Source organism: Eucyclogobius newberryi, unplaced genomic scaffold (genome assembly GCF_026437365.1).
Source record: "Eucyclogobius newberryi isolate DKJ021-1_F unplaced genomic scaffold, fEucNew1.0.hap1 SCAF_238, whole genome shotgun sequence".
Lineage (NCBI taxonomy): Eukaryota > Metazoa > Chordata > Actinopteri > Gobiiformes > Gobiidae > Eucyclogobius > Eucyclogobius newberryi.
In genome coordinates, this window is record NW_027315877.1 from 49,740 (window position 1) to 66,314 (window position 16,575).

The following is a 16,575-nucleotide window of genomic DNA, read 5'->3' on the forward strand; positions in this document are numbered from 1 at the left end:
AGCGGCTAACGCTAGCAATTTAAGTGAAACAGATTTTATTTTTTTGTTTTTGTTCATATTCTGGCGTCAGCAGTGCATTTAAACAGCTCTTCTGCCTCATTCAGTCTGTTGTCTCCAGTTAATTATCGCAATGCACATTTATATAAATATAAATCAATATAAAAAGTGCACAACAAAACATCAAAAATAACAACATTAACAAGCAACAATTTAGAAAACAAAGTACATTTCATTCTGTACGCTAAAAAGATAAAGTAAATATGATAAAAAGCTATATACATGATACCACCAGACTGAGCTACATTAGCATTTGCAGCTAATAAATACTGTAAGTTTGGTTTAAACGGCCTCCACACACAAGCAGCTGCAGACCTTGCGCCCTCTGCGGTTGGCTGAACAGAACAGTTCAAATTGGCCTGATCTCCTGTCGTAGTCGTTCCCTTCGTCTCCATAGGGCTCAGTATTTATGGGGAGGCTTGTCACTCTATTTCAGTGGTGCCTGAGGAGATTAGAGGACCTTTCTCATATCTGCACTTTACATACCGGCGCTCAGCTGTCATCTTATATAAACCAGAGGACTGTCTTCTAACGCCATCAGAAATTATTTATATCTTTGAGTTTAATTTGACTTTAATGCAGAAGAAATGATTGCTATACAGTTTGTTGTGGCCAAAATGACTAGCCTATAGTTACTTAAAAATATAGGTATATCATCACTCAAGTCCAAGTATAAAGCGGTTTTGCTAGAAATATCTCAAGCAGAGTCAAATGTTCTGGGTAAACTACTATACAATCGAGCGACAATATCTGATTCATGATGTGAAGTTAATGTATTTTGAAGGACAAAACATTAAACAATTCACAAACTGGTATTTTCAAAGGATAAGCACAAAAAGAAGAGAATAATTAAATCTGAAAAGTGGTACAAGCTGTTGAAGAGGAAGAAAAATGTGTACCTGAGTAAGATACTTTTGTTGTACAATATAGTACTCAAGTAGTAAATGAATGTGGTCTGAAAACTGATAAAAAATCATCTGATAAAAATGTCCCTCGGGCTCGGCAGAGTGGTTAAAGTGGCAGCACACGTACCAGACTCCATGTGCAGCTGGACGCAGGTTTGTGAGTTAGAATTTTGCTGCATGTCCTCCCTTCTCTAAGTTTAATTGAGACATTTTTAAAGATTACTTTCATTACTAAATGTGAAAACTGTGAGATGACAAATGATCCAACTTCCATCTTCTGAATCTGCATTTGTAATGTTCAAACCAATAAAAGCCGTGTCGCTAACCGCTGGGCCAACACACGGGCCATTTTCAGCAGCAAAACCCTGCGGGCGCCTCCGCAAACGCAGAGCGCCGTCTGGCACAACACAAACACAAATGTTGATATGAACGTGAAAGAGCCGCATGAAACCAGGCAAAGAGCCGCATGCGGCTCGCGAGCTGCAGGTTTGCCACCCCTGACCTATAGTGACAATAACCTATAGTCACTAAAACCTATAGTTATAGTAACTATAACCTATAGTGAATATAACCTATAGTGACTATAACCTATAGTTATAGTGACAATAACCTATAGTCACTAAAACCTATAGTGAATCTAACCTATAGTGACTATAACCTATAGTGACTATAACCTATAGTTATAGTCACTATAAACTATATTGAATATAACCTATAGTGAATATAACCTATAGTGAATAAAACCTATAGTGACTATAACCTATAGTGACTATAACCTATAGTTATAGTCACTATAAACTATATTGATTACAACCTATAGTGAATAAAACCTATAGTGAATATAACCTATAGTGACTATAACCTATAGTTATAGTCACTATAAACTATAGTGAATATAACCTATAGTGACTATAACCTATAGTGACTATAACCTATAGTTATAGTCACTATAAGCTATAGTGACTATAACCTATAGTGACTATAACCTATAGTTATAGTCACTATAAACTATAGTGAATAAAACCTATAGTGAATATAACCTATAGTAACTATAACCTATAGTGACTATAACCTATAGTAACTATAACCTATAGTTATAGTGACAATAACCTATAGTCACTAAAACCTATAGTGACTATAACCTATAGTGACTATAACCTATAGTTATAGTCACTATAAACTATATTGAATACAACCTATAGTGAATAAAACCTATAGTGAATATAACCTATAGTGACTATAACCTATAGTTATAGTCACTATAAACTATAGTGAATATAACCTATAGTGACTATAACCTATAGTGACTATAACCTATAGTTATAGTCACTATAACCTATAGTGACTATAACCTATAGTGACTATAACCTATAGTTATAGTCACTATAAGCTATAGTGACTATAACCTATAGTGACTATAACCTATAGTTATAGTCACTATAAACTATAGTGAATAAAACCTATAGTGAATAAAACCTATAGTGAATATAACCTATAGTGACTATAACCTATAGTAACTATAACCTATAGTGACTATAACCTATAGTAACTGTAACCTATAGTGACTATAACCTATAGTTATAGTCACTATAAACTATAGTGAATATAACCTATAGTGAATAAAACCTATAGTGAATATAACCTATAGTGACTATAACCTATAGTTATAGTGACAACCTATAGTCATTATAACCTATAGTTATAGTCACTATAACCTATAGGGACTATAATCTATAGTTATAGTGACAACCTATAGTCATTATAACCTATAGTTATAGTCACTATAACCTATAGGGACTATAATCTATAGTTATAGTGACAACCTATAGTCATTATAACCTATAGTTATAGTCACTATAACCTATAGGGACTATAACCTATAGTGACTATAACCTATAGGGACTATAACCTATAGTTATAGTGACAACCTATAGTCATTATAACCTATAGTTATAGTCACTATAACCTATAGGGACTATAATCTATAGGGACTATAACCTATAGGGACTATAATCTATAGTTATAGTGACAATAACCTATAATCACTCTGTAGTGTCCGCCCCTGATGCCTCTCAATATGAGCCTGACATCGTTCTGAGTGAGTTCAGTGCTGTATTCTAAGCTTTGCCCTGTGGATGATCTTCAGCAGAAAAACTTTCCCAAAAATGCCTGAACAGAATGACCCTCATTTTGCGGCCTATAGATGCTGATGCTTCGATTGTGAATTCAAACAATGCTGCCCTCCAGTGGCACCAAATGTCAAAAGCAATATTTAATAGATTTCCCCCCGATGCACAGAAAACTACTCAAACTGTTCGTTTGGTTATTATCAGCCCAATTGGATTAAAGGCACTTTCTTTAAAATAACTGAAATGTTTACTGATAAAGCAGAAAAAACACTAAATAAATACATATTTGCATATTTTGTTTTGAATAGTTTAAGATGCTGAATAATGCATATGGAACCTTTAACTGGCCAAAAGGCATTGACAGATTACAGACATAGAATTATAGCAGATTTGGTGCAGATTTGTGAATGCTCAGGACACAGAGACACTGTGTGCTGACAAACACATAATGGTCAAGTTGCTTACGTTACGCAAAAAGTAAAGAAGAAACACATATAAAATAATAATGATAATAATAATAATAATAATAATAGGATTTTTTTATTTATTTTTCCACGTTGAAAGTTTTTTTTTTATGCCAAACATAGTAAGAATACATTGTGAGGCTCAAGAGTGGTCTATTTTCTCTTTCTCTCTCTCCCTCCCTCTCTTTCACTCTCTTTATTTTGTTTCTCCTTCTCCTTTTTCTTTTACTAATCCATTCATTTAGTTTTAGTGATGTTTGTCATTGCTTGAGGACAGGCCTACACGTGCTTATTGAATGGTATTGTATTGTGATAATCTGTCAACATAAAAGATAAGTAAATCTCAGACAAACGCATTTACTTAGCTTTTTTATTTGGTATTTGAATGAACACAGTGATTATGTCCCTGTGTTCAGCAAAACAAAGGGATAGTCGGCATATGATATAGATTATAGGAGCGATGCTGATGTTTTCTTCTAGGGTTTTTGGCTCGCGCGTGCCCCCTGGTGGCAGAAGGTGAGTGCGGCAGACAAAAGCGAGCTCTGTTTTGGACGTTTTCTTCCATTTTATGGCTAAATTCCTGTTGATTTTGTTTCATATAATAGAGCATGTCACCTACAATTTATCCCTCGAACTGTGCCAAAAAAAAAAAGCTTGGAAGAAAAATATAAAAGTGAGCAGATAAACGGGCCACTTATGACTCCAATGTTAAACGCAGCTCCACATTATCCTTATTTATTGCCAGAGCCATGGCAAATATTACTCTAACCAATTACTTATTATTAGCATGTGGGCCATGGAACTGTGAGGACATGTTCTGTCTAAAAACAGTCAGACTCGGACAAAACCTGCTAGTTTGATGTGAAGTGGAGCAGAAACTCCTGCCACCGCCATTAGGGAGAGACGCAGCTTCTTCACTGAGTTTCAATCTTTTATTACGCCTGATTTTCACTCCATAACATATTATGTTTGTAAGTGCTTAGTATGTTTTAATAGTTCAGTTTTAGGGTCGTTGTTGGCTGTACAATCCAATAGAGAGAGGCTATTGTGAGACTGTGGTCGAGAAAATGTTAGTGACCCCCCAAATCTGGTGATTGAGTACTCTAACTCGTTACTTTTATAACACAGTAGCTCAATTACTTAACGTGTTACCGGCGCATTTTCTTAATGGCGTTTGGCAGCCAACTGGAAAGGTACATTTACCGCCACCTACTGTAGGTGTATGTGTATGTGTTTTACGCTTTATTGTAAAAAAAAAAAAAAAACGTCCAAGACGTACAACTACAGTAGGTGGCGGTAATGTTACAACCGCCATAAAACAAAGAACTGGAAACCAGAGTGAAAACACATTTCAAGCAGCTGCTTGCTTATATTAACAAACTTTAGCTTTATTGACTATGTAGACAAGCAAATGATCCAAGTAGCCTAAATCCGTTTGATGTCTTTTAGCATGTTTCGCATGTAAATAAATAACCTTGTCATCTTGTGGCAGGACAGCCTGCAGACGGGCCCCTGCCACTGCTTAGACGCCCCTGATAGGTGAATCGATCAAGCTACGTCCATAAATTGCTGTCTGGTGACGTCAGTCGGCCTCTGACCTCACACACTTCCTGGTTGCTGGGTGCTGCACCTCGCTCCTCAGTCCAGGTATTTTGAGTTGTATGTGAATAAGAAAATATTGTATGTCTAACAAGTGTCATTCAGTGTGCCGCGGTGCTGCCATGGGCCCGCGTGGTGTGCGACCTCCGGGATGTGCGGCGTTCGGTTGGCCGGGCGGCTATGCGGCGTAAAGCCTCATGCGCTAGCTGCGCCGTGCTGCAGCCATCCTGTTCCAGGTGCCCGGAGAGGACCCTGTCTTGCCTTTTGTCTGGGACACTTTAACTGAACGCTTTTTGTGAACGCTCGTATGACAACCTGTCTCCTATGAAGACAACGGACTGTGAACATCGACGATTTGTATTAATAAATGTATCAATAACTTAAACCATGCCTCTGTTGTTCCAACGACGAACTTGCGTGTCTTCGATTAGATTGGTCCTGAGCCAGAATCTCAGGTGGCGTTGTTGGAAATGTGAGTGCAAACTGTGAACATGGAGTAAAATAGTGGACGCATTGGTCCACTTTGCCACAATCTGAATATATTTGACATGTTGCAAAATAATAGGCATTTGGCAGATTGGTTATTTCAAAACTGAACCCTGCAGAAGAATCCAGAGAAATGGCTTACTGGAAAATAAACAGTATAAAAACAGTGGCATTATCATTACACAGCAATTAAAGAGAAATAGGGAGAGGGAGACAGAGGGAGAAATAGGAGGAGAGAGGGAGGGAGGGATGTGGAAAGGAAAGATTCAAACTCTTAAAAGATGCTCAACATTAACACACGGGAGCTGCACTGCTCCTTCTCCGTGAATGAGGGGCTTATGCTGTTCACTCCAAAGATGTGTCAGAGGTTTGGGTAAAATAAGATAAGCCTTCATTTGTCCCACAATGGGGGAATTCCAGAGTTGCAACACAGAGTAGGTACAGAAGTAATAATAAAAAAAACATAACTTATAAAAAATAATAACGCTCTTATTTACAGCTGTTATATAGACAGAGAATATCGCATAAGGATGATTTCCATAATGTCACAGTATTGCACATGATTAAGTCAGTATTGCACATGTTCAGGACTAACAGTGTTTGTTGTAAAGTCTGACAGCAGCAGAAGGAAAGACCTGTGAAACGTCTCCTTCACAGAGCGAGGAACAGGGTGGATCAGTGTCTCACTGAAGCTACTCTCTAGAGCGGACAGAGTGTCCTGCAGGGGGCGACACTCATGGTCCAGCATAGATGTGAATCTAGCCAGGACCCTTCTGTCCCCACCTCCTGCACCGAGTCCAGAGCACAGCCCAGGACGGAGCTGGACTTCTTGATGACTCTGTCCAGCCTCTTCCTCTCCCTCTCTGTGATGCTGCTGCTCCAGCAGGCCACACCTACAGGAGCTGATGCCACCACAGAGTCGTAGAAGGTCTTCAGGAGTGGCCCTGTCACTCCAAAAGACCTGAGTCTCCTCAGGAGGTAGAGCCGACTCTGGCTCTTCCTGTACAGTGCGTCTGTGTTATGAGTCCAGTCCAGTTTGTGGTTCAGATGAACACCCAGGTACTTGTATGAGTCCACTCTCTCAATGTCCCGTCCCTGGACGTTCACTGGTGAGGGGGCAGTGGGGTGGCGTCTACGGAAGTCCACCACCATCTCCTTGGTCTTTCCCACGTTGATGAGGTGGTTCCGCTGACACCAGTCCACAAAGTCCTGCGCCAGTCCTCTGTACTCCGCATCATCGTCGTCCGTGATGAGTCCGATGATAGCAGAGTCGTCAGAGAACTTCTGCAGGACACAGCTGTCCGTGTCATGTCTGAAGTCTGCAGTGTAAAGGGTGAAGAGAAAGGGCGCAAGGACAGTGCACTGGGGCGCCCCCACACTGCAGGTCTGAGTGTCAGACACACAAACTGGGGTCAGTTCTGTGAGGCAATCCAGGATCCACTCTGCCAGGTCATACTCCACACCAGTCGTCTCCAGCTTGTCCCTCAAGAGCAGCGGCTGGATGGTGTTGAAGGCGCTGGAGAGATCAAAGGAAAAAAAACAAGATCCTCACAGAGCTGCCAGGCTTCTCCAGGTGAGAGAGAGAGCGGTGCAGCAGGGAGATGATGGCGTCCTCCACTCCAATGAGCGGCCGGAGCTCACAAAGGAGCGGAAGTGGTCCAGGACCAGCCAGTGTCTTCGTCAGATGGGACGTGAGAGCCACGGGCCTGAAGCTGGGGTTAGGGGAGGGTGATTGATCAAATCTCAGGAAGTGAGAGTTTAGATTGTTCACCCACTGTAAGTCCCCCTCCGTCTGGACAGGGGGGACTTTGAAAGCTGAGATAGTCCGGACGAGACTGCGTTTGGGTCCGGATCCAGATCAGATCAGATTTGGGCCAAAAAAAATCGTCCATTCCACCTTTAATATTTTGCTTTAGCTTGCACTGGGCTCTGCCCAAAAATATCGGGCACTGCAGTGGCTTCTGCTCAGCTCTAGTAACTCTCTAAAATATGAAAAATTGTATTAATTGTACTTTGCCTGGAGGTGCCTCCTCCTCCTTCTCCTGCAACCACTCCTCCACTCTTTAACCACACCTCTAATTACCCAAAAGCCCTATTTTCACAGCCCTATCCCAGAAATTTTGATCACATTTTCTTTTACCAAACACATCAAACCTGTGTCATCAAAAACAGAAAGACAAAATATCACCTTTAAAACACTGATTCATTTCCAGCATTAATCATCAGTCCGTTGTTTACGGCTCTCCAGAGCTGCAAACGTGTGTTCAGTGCAGAAATGTGCTGCTGTGTGATTAGAACAGCACTTTCACTCACAAAGCTCCAAGGCCAGGGTGAGTCAGAGCCGCGGCAACCCAGAGAATGCAGCCTGAACGTGGGCTAAAGGGGCGTTCACACTGAATGTAGCGTCAAGGTAGGTTTATGCTTGACGTGAATTTAGTCATTTTTACCCCCTCACGGACCTGATTTTCCAATTATTAATTAACGAGATTTCATAGCAGTGTGAAGGTGAGAGATGAGCTGAGCATTAGCCACAGCAGCAGATATCTGGAAACAACAGAATCAACAGTTGGTGGTAACGCGTTAGCTGGTAACACGTTAAGAGTACTCAAATTACTTTTTTAGAGTAACGAGGAAAGCAACGCATTCGTTTTATGGATCCATGTAATCTAGTACAAGTTACTTTTTCAAATCAGTAACGCGTTAGTTTTAGTTAAATCTCACCTCCTCGCCACAATCCCAGGGACAGGTTTGTTTCCCAGCCGCAGAGTAAAGAGAGAGAGCCCCAAACACTTGAGTCGCCGTGTTGAGCATGCGCATTGTGCATTTAGTGAGTCTTGTTCTCACGCCAAAGACAAACTTTCAGATGCACGTTTTGAAAAACTCCTTCGTTGTAACCACTATACTACACTAAATGTAGGGTAAGAGCGATGTGATGAGTTTGATTTAAATAAACTACAGAGCAGAGTTTTGTTGCGCGTCGGTGCTCTTGCTAATCCGCTCATTTTGTTTTAATGATGTTTTTTATTGATTTAGGACAGGCCTACACATGCTTATTATATGGTATTGTCAACATAAAATACAACTAAAGCTCAGTCAAACGAATTTACTTAATTTGGTTAGTTAATTATTAGGAACGTAGGAGTACTCTAACGCATTACTTTTATAACAAAGTAGCGCAGTAACGCAACACGTTAGTTTTCCAGGGCAGTAACGTGGTTACTAAAGTGGTTTCTAAAGAGGCCTTTTCACTTCTCAGTAAACCAAAACTGCCTCTTTGAAGGCTTCAGTGTGTTTGTTATAGTTAACTACAGTAGATAATGAAGTTAGCTACTGTAGTTTGTACAGTGAACATGAAAGCACTGTATGTGTTACCAAAACCAGAAACATCGACAACTATGCTTGTCCTTTTCCTTTTCGCTGTACAACTCCTTGACCTGTTCTACTATCTCCTTCATATGCTCCATGTTGTCTACGGTTCTCCACAGTCTATCCCTCTCCATCTTCAGACGTTCATTAACCTTCTTCAAGCGGGTCAGAGCTGCGCCTTGCTCGTCCAACTGCTTGTCCTGCTTCTCTATCGTCCTCTGCTGCATTTCTACCTGGTGTTTCAGCTCGTCAGCTGTGAGGTTATCCTTGATAAACTGATCCAGGCCCTCCAAACGTGCACATATCTTTAAGTCCATTGCAGAGTCTGGTTCATGTGGTTTGGTCTTAGTCCTGTCAAGTGGAGATTGTTGTTGTTGTTGTTGCTTTTAATGGTGGCTGGCAGCCCACTTCAGATGTGCATTTCCTGCCATTTACTGGATTGAGTGCGAGCAGGAGAGCCTGGCTACTTTTAGTGTGAACCCTATAAGTAGCCTTCTACGCCTTTGAACTCACACAATCTGACTCGGTGATGTCATTCTGTTGACTGAAGGCAGGATCGTCATGGTAACAACAATGACATCACAATGACATCATAGATGTATCTGGTCATACGTCACTTCCTGTGCCACCAGAATGTCCCCGCCTCCTTTTGGGTGAAAACAAACACTCCGTCTGTTGAAATGAATGGAGTGTGATCGTGATAAACATCCAAAGCCTATAAACCTAGTGATTTCTATGGATTAGACAAAAGGCTTCAGACAATTCATAGCGACGATGTGTGTTTTCATGTCAAACACCGGTTTCACTAGCAAGGACCACGCCACAACAATGAAATACGAAAGCATGTTTATTGATAAGTCATGATGGGTCGATGAGATCGATGAGAGAGATCGATGAGAGAGATCGATGAGAGAGCTCGATGAGAGAGATCGATGAGAGAGCTCGATGAGAGAGATCGATGAGAGAGCTCGATGAGAGAGCTCGATGAGATGAGAGAGATCGATAAGATGAGAGATCGATGAGAGATCGATGAGATGAGAGAGATCGATGAGATGAGAGAGAGATCGATGAGATGGCTGGGTAGAGACTCAGGATGGGGGCTCTGTCTCGGGTAATCAGCCCAGCCGATTCAGACCCCCCCTCCATGGATGGTTATTTGTTAAGGTGACGATGATAGAGACATGGGGTGGGAGGGTGGGGTCGAGAGAGCAGAGACAACAAGTGATGCTGGAATTGGCCTCTGCATATATAGGCCTTCTGGGTAATAAGAGGCGTGGTTAAAGAGTGGAGGTGTGGTTGCTGGGGAAGTAAGAGGTTGAGGCGTGGTCCTGCTCCCGAATCTAAGTTAGCGATTACATCTCCAACTACACTAATGGTCACGTTTTATGATAAACGAGCAGACAATTAGAATAAACTATGAATCCACAATATGATTTGTGTTTTCTTATAAGTTTCTATTTGGGATTTTATACCTGTATGTTTGCTTTGGACAGTTTATTGTTTGAGGACCAAAGTAAAAAACTAACTGCATGTCTGTTGGCTCAAGCAAGAGTTGCTAACATGCATGAATAGTAGACGCTTTGAATCCCTTAATCAAACATGTTGAGCCTGGTTGAATATTTACATAATCATGAAGCAACAAAATGGATCAATGAGTTTGTATTCGTAAATGATGGCCTCTGTGTGGAGTCGTTCATTCACCCGAAGCAGGGAAATGCTAGCGCTAATCAGCAGCTAATGCTATTTCCTATTAAAAACACTCTTCAAGTTTCAAGGAGAACAATCTGCTGAGAGAATAATTCTCCTGAAATTAGAACAAAAAATAGCTAATTAAATATTTGATTATGAGAATCGTGAATACAAACAAAAATGGGAATACTTATTATACTAAGAGGTGTAGCAATACAAAGAAGTAAGCAGCTTAAGCAGCTTAAAATATAAAAAAAAACATGAAGAAACTGAACTATTAAACAGTATAGATAATCTCTTATCCAGAGACAGACCCTACGTCTGAAGAAGAGAAAGTTGAACTAAAACAAATTCAAATGAAATTGGAGCAGTTTGATCGTACATCTGATCCAGAGCTAACTGAATGGAGGAAGGGGAAACTAATTCTTCTTACATTTTTTGCCCCAACAATCATTAACTGCCCTTAATATAAATAAAACATTGTGTACTGACCCTAATCTTATTTCTAATTATGTGTCCTCATTTGATAATCAATTATACATTTCTAATTCAACTTAAATTATTGCAGTGAAAAAAAGGTAAAAAACCCGGTGTTGATGGTCTCACAGTGGAATTTTTTACTCATTTTTGGGACTTTCGGAATAAGGTGAACTAGACGCCGTGCAATGGCAAAAAGCCATTACGAGTGACTACGTAATGCATGGCCATATCCTGTACAGTTGCGGTGACAATGAAGTCACTGACTGTGATGTCTTCTTCTTCTATGGTGTTTTATGGCGGCTGGTATCCAAGTGTTACATTACAGCCAGACTTTATTCTTTAGACTATTCTTTAGACTTTGTTCTTTAGACTTCATTCTTCAATCGCAACTTTGACAGATCCCGAAAAATGAAAAGACCGAGGAATAACGTCATAAAACACCAAAGAAGAAGAGGAAGAATCAAACTTATTATCATCTACTAAACAAACTATGAATGACCAAAATTGGACAGTTGATGCGACCTGTGAAAAACGGGCTACTGGTCCTACCTACAGGAATGTCCATCTATCCATCCATCTTCTACCGCTTTATCCGGGGCCGGGTCGCGGGGGCAGCAGTCTAAGCAGGGACTCCCAGACTTCCTTCTCCCCAGACACTTCCTCCAACTCCTACGGGGGGATCCCGAGGCGTTCCCAGGCCAGCCAAGAGACGTAGTCTCTCCAGCGTATCCTGGGTCTTCCCCGGGGCCTCTTCCCAGTAGGACATGCCCAGAACACCTCCCCAGGGAGGCGCACAGGCATCCGGAACAGATGCCCGAGCCACCTCAGCTGGCTCATCTCGACGTGGAGGAGCAGCGGCTCTACTCCAAGCTCCCCTCGTGTGGCCGAGTTCCTCACCCTATCTCTAAGGGAGCACCCAGCCACCCGGCGGAGGAAACTCATTTTGACTGCTTGTATCCGCGATCTTGTCCTTTCGGTCATTACCCAAAGCTCATGACCATAGGTGAGGGTAGGAACGTAGACCGACCAGCAAACAAAGAGCTTTGCCTTTCGACTCAGCTCCTTCTTTACCAAAACGGTCCGATGCAGCGACTGCATCACTGCAGATGCTGCACCGATCCAACTGTCAATCTTATGTTCCATCCTTCCCTCACTCGTGAACAAGACCCCGAGATACTTGAACTCCTCCACTTGGGGCAAGGACTCTCCACCCACCTGAAGAGGGCAAGCCACCTTTTTCCGGTCGAGAACCATGGCCTCGGATTTGGAGGTGCTGATTCTCATCCCAGCCACTTCACACTCGGCTGCAAACCGTCCCAGTGCATGCTGCAGGTCCGGGTTTGATGGAGCCATCAGGACAACATCGTCTGCAAACAGCAGAGATGAGATCTTGTTGTCCCCAAACTGGACACCCTCCGACCCCTGGCCGCGCCCTCCGACCCTTTACCACACCCTCCGACCCCTGACTGCGCCTAGAAATTCTGTCCATAAAATCTATGATCAGAACCGGTGACAAAGGGCAGCCCTGGCGGAGTCCAACATGTACTGGGAAAAGGTCTGACTTACTGCCGGCAATGCGGACACAGCTCCTGCTCCGGTCATACAGGGACCGGACAGCCCTGAGCAAAGGGCCCCGGACTCCATACTCCCGGAGCACCCCACAAAGGACACCCCGAGGGACACGGTCGAAAGCCTTCTCCAGATCCACAAAGCACATGTGGACTGGTTGGGCAAACTCCCATGAACCCTCGAGCACCCGATGGAGGGTATAGAGCTGGTCCAGTGTTCCACGACCGGGACGAAAACCACTCTGCTCCTCCTGAATCCCAGGTTTGATTATCGGTCGGATTCTCCTCTCCAGTACCTTGGAGTAGACCTTACCGGGGAGGCTGAGGAGTGTGATCCCTCTGTTGTTGGAACACACCCTCCTTGGAACACACCCTTCTTGAACAGAGGGACTACCACCCCGGTCTGCCAGTCCAGAGGCACTGTCCCCGACCGCCATGCAATGTTGCAGAGACGTGTCAACCATGACAGTCCTACAACATCCAGAGACTTTAGGTACTCAGGGCGAATCTCATCCACCCCCGGAGCCATGCCACCGAGGAGTTTGCGAACAACCTCAGTGACTTCAGCTTGGGTGATGGATGAGCCAGCCTCCGAGTCCCCGGTCTCTCCTTCCTCTTCGGAAGACGTGACGGTGGGATTAAGGAGGTCCTCAAAGTATTCCTTCCACCGTCCGACGACATCCCCAGTCGAGGTCAGCAGGTCTCCATCCGTGTTGGTGAAGCACTTGAGGCCAACCGATAGTCCTCCTCCATGGCCTCCCCGAGCTCCTCCCAGGCCCGGGTTTTTGCCTCTGCGACAGCACGAACTGCGGCTCGCTTGGCTTGCCGATACCTGTCGATGACCTCAGGAGACCCACAAGCCAGAGTGGCCTGATAAGCCTCCTTCTTCAGCCTGACGTCATCCCTTACTTCCGGTGTCCTCCACCGGGTTCGGGGGTTGCCGCCACGACAGGCACCGGAGACCTTGCAAGCCTACAGGAATGTAATACAACTAAAGTAAGAGCTTTATAAAATGCATTCATGAATGTTCCCTTTTTACGATGTTATATCACATACCACATCAGATAAATGCACCGAGGTTGAGTATCAGAAAGTTTAAGATGCTGAAAAATGCATGATATGGAACCTTTAACTGTCTGAAATGCATTTACACATTGCAAACATGGAATAATAGCATGAGTTATCCACTAGCAAAAAGTAAAGAAGAAATACATATGATAAGGTGGAGCAAAATAATATGTCTGTTTGCCGTAACCCGACCGACCCGCTATGAAACTAGCCGACTGAAAAATAAATATCAACATTTTGCTGAAAAAACTTCAAAATCTTTTATTTTTCAATTATTTCGCCGACTCACCGACCGGTCTGTCCTGAACCACCGTGTCAAATATTTTTATCACGCTTGTCAACTTGACTTTCATCTCAAAGGACTGATAATGCACCGCATAGCACATTCACATCATCATTTTCAGTCCCCCACATGTGTCTGTAACAAACCAGACCACGCATAGGAGTCGTCATATTGCTTTTAACAAGCTGTATTATCTTTGTCGGCGCCACTCACAAGTCCAGAGTAATGCCAGGCTCTGTCAGGGTGTGAAATTTGACTTACGCAAATGCATTCTAGGATTGAAACACGCCCAGTAGCGTCATCACAACAAACATGGCGGCGCCCGTGTCCCCGCATGTTCCCCCCGCTCGCCTTAGCTACCAAAATAAAGGATAACGGCGTACAAAAGGTCGATTGAAATATCTTAAAATCGTGAGATTTAGTCTCCCGATCGGGTTGATAGAGACGTTTTCCGTCATTGACTGTTGAAGCCTGACCCCTGGTGGTCATTCCGAATCAAAAAATGACAAAATTTGGATCTTTTTTTTTGCCTTCAAAATGAAAAAAATAAGAATTTGCCTACCGACCGAGCCGGATGAAAAATGTTGACTTGGGTTACAGCAAACAGACAATTTATTTGGGGTAGCCTAATAATATTTTTTTTAATAATTTTTCTTATAATTTTTTTTTTAAGCAAAGTTTTATTTAAGTTTATATTACTGATCACTCTAAACTACTTTTATAAACTTGTTTTTCTTTTCTTTACTTTTTATTAGTATTTAGTTTGATCTGTTAATTACAACACAAAATACTTCAAAAATTAAAATCTTAAACCTTATTATTATATATTATTAGGCCCGAGCGCCACAAGCTGGCGAGAGGCCTATTAGTCCCGTAAGGCCGTGCAAAGCACGGCTGCGAAAGTGCGCACGTAGTGCGCTCGAAATCGAGCGCAAAGCGCTCGCCCACTTCCAAACACTCACTAACGCACTCCTTCACTCACGCATTCCCCGTGCATACTAACTAGTAGTAGGAAAATGGAACATTACCGTTGTAAACGAGGGAAGCTCGTGCAAATTTGGGACATCAAACGTTATTCAAATTACATTGATACCTGTCACGGTCTCTGTGCGGCGAAGCCGCAAACTGTAGCTAGAATTTCAGAAATCTCCCTAATTTGACATTTCTGCCTTTTGCGCAGATAAAGTCCGAATTGCGTCAAATTAGAATCAGTTGTTAAACTCTTTGCCCTAAACCTACTTGAAGTGAAATAAATTAATTTGGTGCCACATTTTATATGGAGGTTAAATGTTTAGTTTTGCGAAATTATATGAAATTTGACACACAACTCAATTTTGGCATCCCCATCAAAAAAGTCAATGAGACCCATGTCATAATTGTTATGGCTTTGCCGCAGCAATGACCAAAACCTCCCATGTTATTCCAATGGGGAAATCGCCAGAACATGTTTACACTTTATACTTTCACGAACTCCTCCCAGGGCGTTAGCCCTATTAACCTGAAATTTGGTGAGACTCATCTTCAGGGGTGGACCATCACCCCTGAAGATGCCGCACATTTTGCCAAGAATTTAAAATAAAATTGCTTTTTGAATGGTAAAACAAAGGGGAGAAGATGTGACAGCGTCACAGATTCAGCAGTAGGCGTACTAAAAGGACAATTGGGGCGCGTTAGCGCCCCCTCCTCTTGCGGCGTGGCGGCGGCGTGGCGAGGGCCGATCATTGCCGCTTGCGGCTATGTTTATATCATTATTTTTAATTCAATTCAATTCAATTTATTTTTGTAACGCCCAAAATCACAACAACGGTTGCCTCTGAGGGCGACAGTGAAAAATGAATCAATGTCTGTGGTGGCGAGGGACGATGTCCCAGAGTCCACTGTCCATAGACCCTCTTTCTCGGCCAGGAAAAACTATAAAAAACCTCTTTGGGAAAAAGTAGAAACCTGGAGGAGTTCCAGTGAAGGAGAGATCCGACTCTCACAGACGGACGCGAGGGAGACTGGAACTGGACCCACTCTTCAGGCAGATGAGGCACCGTCTGAGTCGAGCTGGACCCACTCCAATGAACTTTTTTGTTTTTAGCTGACAAAAAGGTTATTTTTCATCATTTGTAATCTACCCCTACGTCTGTTTATCCACCAACATAATCTGTCCCCCAAATGTTGATCTGTGTTTGCTGTATCCATCCCAATCAAATAAATAATAAAAAAAGAAAGAAAGAAAAAACACACATATAGCCTCATGGCTAACCCTAACCCTAACCCTAACCATAACCTTAACCTTAACCTTAACCTTAACCTTAACCTTAACCTTATCCTTAACCCTAACCTTCGGTCTAAAACGGCGCGGTCAAATAGCGCAGCAGTTTCAGGAGCCGCGGCACAAAATAACATGGTAGTTTCGGCCGCGCCCAAAAATAGGCACATGAAAAAAAACATTAACATATTTGCTTTTTTTTCAGAGTTGATAAGCCGTGACTT